The sequence below is a fragment of the Curcuma longa genome, chromosome 9, assembly GCF_044706935.1.
Source record: "Curcuma longa cultivar G26 ecotype Majalengka, Jawa Barat chromosome 9, ITB_CL_G26_1.1, whole genome shotgun sequence".
Classification (NCBI taxonomy): domain Eukaryota; kingdom Viridiplantae; phylum Streptophyta; class Magnoliopsida; order Zingiberales; family Zingiberaceae; genus Curcuma; species Curcuma longa.
In genome coordinates this window covers 3765511-3771320 of record NC_133869.1, presented here as the reverse complement: position 1 = coordinate 3771320, position 5810 = coordinate 3765511, and positions in this window count along the sequence as shown.

The window sequence follows — 5810 nt, the reverse complement described above, 5'->3', positions numbered from 1 at the left end:
TCAAAAACCTTTTCAAAATAATTTCTCAAACGCTTTTCAAACCAAGTTTTTGAAAGACTTTTTAAAATATTTTATAATATTTTTTAGAGTTTTCCAACATTTTTTAAATGTAAAGAATTTTTAAATCAAATTTTCAAAAGATTTTCAAATGAGGTTTGAACACATATTTTTTATAATAACTTGTCAAAAGAATTTTCAAAACAAGTTGTAAAGCCTGTTTTTCGAAATAGTTTTTCAAACATAAATTTTGAAAAATTTTTAAAATAATTTTGTATAAAATTTTAAATCAATTTTTTAAAATATTTTTTCAAGAGTGTTTTCAAAAGTAGGTATTTCTAAAATAGATAGTTTTTTGAAAAACTAGTTATTATCCTTTTAAGTCAGAATCTCCCCCTTTACCTGACACATCCTTAGGGCTCTTTGTTAACTACAAAACAATCTCCTTGTGTGTCTTAGGGTTTGATCCAAATCAAAAAAATAATGGATAATATTTAAAATGATTTTAAAATATAATTTTGAAATAATTTTCAAAGATTTTTGAAATAAACATGAATTTTAAAATAATTTTTGAAATAATTTTACTCTTTGATTTGGACCTCCTAAATCTGACACTTCCTTAGGGCTCCTTGTTAACCACACGGTAAACTCTCTAAGTATCTTAGAGGTTAATCTAAATAAATAGAGCTAATAGCTTATGATTTTCCAAAAGACTTTTCAAAATATGATTTTTTATTAGACTTTTAAATTTAGATTTTCGCTAAACCTGACACTCCTTTAGGGCTCCTTGTTGACTATAAATAATCTCCCTATGTGTCTTAGAAGTTGTTCCAAGTTAAAATCACAATTTTTAAAATATTTTGTAAAATAAGAGTTTTAAAAAAAATGTTTTCAAAATATTAAAATTTTTAAACATAATTTTTAAGAGGTTTTTTTAAAGATAAAGTCCTTCAAGAATGATATTCTCCTTAACTAGACATTCTCTTAGGATATTCTTGTTAACCACAAGGATTTTCTGTATATGTGTCTTAAGCCAACACAAGGCCGTGCCTTCCAGGCACGGCCGTGTGCACGGGGGCGTGCTGCTTCCGAACCCTGCACTATAAATAGGTCTCTAATGAGACCTAGGAAAGGGGGGAGACTTTGGAGAGCCACCGGAGTTGTTCTAGAGCCGCCGACGCCTATTTCGGAGAGAGATTCGACGATCCATCACCGATCCGACTGCTCCAGACCATTTCCATCTCATCTACGCAGAGATTTCACTCCGAGGAAGAAGATAAGTCTAGTTTCCTGCATTTCTTTGTTTACCTTTGGGAACAAGATGTATTCTCTCTTTCCTTTGGATTGTATTCTCCACACTATGGAGTAGATTTCCCTAGATTCTAGGATGTAGGATAAATCAGATGTAATGGATGATTGTATTTGGATTTGATTAATCTACCGTTTTCTATGAAATACTGTGCATTGCTTTGTGGATTTATGCTTGTACTTGATGATAAATTGTGTGTGTGTGAATCCATGAGGGTAGGGATTTACTATGAATTGGGGAATCATTAGGCCGTATACCGGGGCGCTCTGTAAAAGGGGCAGACCTTGAACCGGGCGAGATTCCGAGGGGTTTTCTAATACATAGTTGAATTCCTATGAGGGATAGTTAGCGGTCATTCGTTATTGGGGAGAGATCTGTAAAAGGATATCCAGTGACAGTGGATAGGGTTCTTTTAGTATTTCCGGGGCGCCTGAGTGACACGGGCAGACCTTGAACCGGGCTTCTAGAACCGTTTCAAACCAATAACGAGTGACGTAAGAACACCAATGATTTAATTCGAGGATACCTGACGAGGTTGAATTGGATAATTTGGTTGACATTCCTACAATTGAACAGTTATTGAGGAAAGGTAGAGGATCCAAGTCAATTAATCCATTCTCTGAGGAGTCCGAAATCCTAGGATCGCTTCACCCATCAGTGTCACAGTCGATCCCTTTCTCCGACTTCTAGGATAAAGCACTTTAAAACACTCCCATCTCCCCCACACAACTCATGATCTATATTCTCTCCACCTTTTTGTGCTAGATTTAGTAAGTAGTTCCACGGTCCCTGTGGATTCGATCTTTTTATTACTTGGCGATATTCCGTGCACTTGCGGAGGATCAAATCTCGCTCCGATCAAGAACAGCTTCGGTGGCTCTCCAAAGTCTCCCCCCTTTACTAGGGTCCTAAAAGGACCTATTTATAGGTAGTCCCCGAGGTCAGGCACGCTCCATCCACACGGCCATGCCTGGGTGGCACGACCCAGTGTGGACGCCTTCACTGGATGAGGCACGGCCAGATGAAGTCGCAGTTCTATCCAGGGGCACGGTCGTGCCTCTGAGGCACGGTTCAGAAGAGTTTTGTCTCTGTTTGAAGGCACGGCCGTGCCTTTGAGGCACGGCCAAAGCCGATCTACACTTTGATGTTCTGGCCATATAGTACCTCGTAAGGTGCCATCTTGATAGTGGCCTGATAGCTATTGTTGTAGGCAAATTCAGCTAAGCACAAATACTTGCACCAACTGCCCTTAAACTCTAGTGCACAAGCCCTGAGCATGTCCTCTAAAACTTGATTTACTCTTTCGGTTTGTCCATCGGTCTGAGGATGGAAGGCTGTGCTGAACTTGAGTTTAGTGCCTAGTGTTGTATGTACGCACTCCCAAAAGTGCAAAGTGAAACGCCCATCTCTGTCAGAAATGATCGACCTTGGAACTCCATGAAGCCTGATCACTTCCTTAACATATAGCTGTGCCAACTGCTCTATAGAGTAGGACACCTTGATCGCTAGAAAATGGGCAGATTTAGTCAATCTGTCTACTATCACCCATATTGCATCATATCCATTACTCGTCCTTGGAAGACCAACTATGAAGTCCATGGATATTTCTTCCCACTTCCATTCTGGAATCTGAATGGGCTGTAAGACTCCTCCCGGCCTCTGGTGTTCTGCTTTAACTCTTTGACATGTCAGGCAGGTACTAACATATCTAGCCACATCTCCTTTGAGTCTAGGCCACCAGAATCTCTGTTTCACATCCTGATACATCTTGGTAGAACCAGGATGCATAGAGTAAGGTGTACTATGGGCTTCTTCTAAAATCTTCTTTCTCAGCTCTTCATCATTGGGGACACAGAGACGGTCACCAAGATAGAGCATCCCACTGTCTGATACTCGAAACTCTGCATTTTCTTCTTTTTGTATCCCTTGCTTGATCTTTTGGATATCTGGATCTTCACTTTGCTTTCTCTGTATATCCTCAAGCAGGGTTGACTCTAAGGTCAATGCAGAGAGTTGCCCATAAATAACTTCAACTCTAAAGTCTGACAATTCCTTCTGCAGTGGCAGTGCTAATGATGACAAGGACATCAGGGGTGCACTGGATTTTTGGCTTAGTGCATCCGCCACTTTGTTAGCTTTACCTGGGTGGTAGAGGATTTCACAGTCATAATCTTTAACCAACTCTAGCCACCTACGCTGTCTCATGTTTAAGTCTTTCTGGGTAAAGAAATACTTCAAACTCTGATGGTCTGTGAAGATTCTGCACTGAACTCCATACAAATAATGTCGCCAGAGCTTTAGTGCAAAGACCACAGCTGCCAGCTCAAGATCATGAGTGGGGTAGTTCTTCTCATAGTCTTTGAGTTGTCTGGAAGCATAAGCTATCGGTCATTACAGAAGTCCTGATTTAGAGGATCAGGCGGAGGTCTTGGCAGAGTCAAAGCACCAGGTGAAGTATGGGTTGGTCTGGAGGGCCGAGTCGCAGCGAGAAGTCTAGGCTAGTTAGGAGGACTAAGTCGCAGTAGAAGTCTAGGCTGATTTGGAGGATCGAGTCATAGCAGATGTCTGGGTTGGACGGGAGGACCGAATCACAGCACAAATTCTGGGAGTTGAGGACAGAGCTGAGCAAAAGTCCAACAAGTTAGGAGGACTTGGTTGGCAAAGGTAAATTCTCTTGAGTGGAGTGGGTAAGGGTGCGTTCCCGGAGTGGAATGGTAGGCATCAGACTAACCTAAGATTTTGATAGAAATCTGAAGTTATACCCACAAAATAAGGGTAGGATGTGTTGCTTTGTTTGCATGTTTATCTTGCAGGAATCTTGATGCAGGGGCAACACATGAGGAGTCCGACTTCAACGGTACATAACTTTTGACTCTGGACTCAGAATGAGGCACGATCAGATGCGTTTCGAAGCCCTTTTAGAGCTCTACAAAATGTGTCTTGGAGTTGACTCAATTGTAGCTTGAGTCAACTCAAGTAGAGCCTGGAGTCAACTTAGATGTACTCAAGTCAACTCAAACAGTGGATAACAAGCAGAAAGAAGATTTATCTGCCACGTCGACTGGAGTCGACTCAGATCAGCATTGGAGTCGACTCAGGAGCAGTATTAAAGGAGGTGAATGTGCACAAACAAGGATATTAAAGCTAGAAACTTTCCTCCTCATCTAGTAGTGCTTGAGAACGCAAACAAGGCCAAGTTCTTGCAATCGGGGAAGATCCAAGAGGAGTGCGCGGTGGTCAGGACTTCTAGATTGGTAACAAGAGTTTTCTTTTAAATTATTGTCTTTAATTTCTGTTCTTAATTTATTTGTTTTTTTTACGGACTGTAAAACGAGTTTCTCTGCCTCCGAACAAGGTTAAGAAAGGAGACCACTAGTGGACGGCGCCTCCTGTACATAGGCCTTGGACGTACTAACCCTGGGGTGTTAGGAATGAAGTAAATCCGCGAATACCCAGCATTGTTATCTAATCCACTGCTTAGTATTCTGATAGAAAATGAACGAACGAGAAAAGTGACAACGCACTATTTATCCCCCCCTCTAGCGAGTTCCAGCGATCCTACAGGAAGTATCTATTCCTCTCCAATCGGATGCGTCATATGAGAAGATTCCGGTGCGGATTCTTGATCGAAAGGAATGACAGTTGAGGAACAAAATCATTCGACTAGTTAAAGTCGGATGGCAGCATCATACAGACGAGGAGGCTACTTGGGAACTGGAGGATTCTATCCGAGCTCGATACCTTTATCTGTTTGCTTGAGGTATGTTTTAATTATTATGGTATTTTTGTATCGTAGTATGAAAATAATAAATTTGGGGACCAATTTTTTGTTAGTGGGGGAGAACATAAAATACCGGAACCTAAGGGGGGTAAATTCGTAAATAAAATTAACCTTTATGTTGAGGGAGGTTAATTAAATTAACCATAATGTTGAATTGGTTTATTTAAAACCTAATACAATTAATAAGGTATTAGGGTTATATAGGTAGTGGATGAAGTAATGGGCTATTGGATCTAAACCCGTTAAGGAAGGCTTAAAAGACCGGTTGAGAAACCTACAGTAGCCGAAATTTCTTCTCCCCATCGCAATGTTATCCTCTGTTTCACCCGACGCAACCTCTGCTCCTTCTTCTCCTCCGTAAAAGCTGAGAGAGGGTGTCTCTCTAACCACAAGAGCTGGTTGGTTGAGGTTGAATGCTCACCGACGGAGGCTTGAATAGGCGGTGGCAACGGCTCAAGGGGGGCGAGATCCGGAGGAACAGGGAACCGATTGGTAAGAATCTGAGCTTAATCTTAGGTTATGTTTAGTTCCTGAGTTTAGATCTAGGTTTTCTGATTATCAGAGCTTGATCTAGATCTAGAATCGGGAGCTTAAATTGGGTTTAGCTGGCTGGTGGGATTGTTGTGTTTTTGGCCATGAAGAAGGAAGAAGAGGAGCTGGGCTAATGTTGCTAATTTAGGTAAGTTCTCTTGTTGACATTAATCTAGTTGTTTTGTTAGCCAT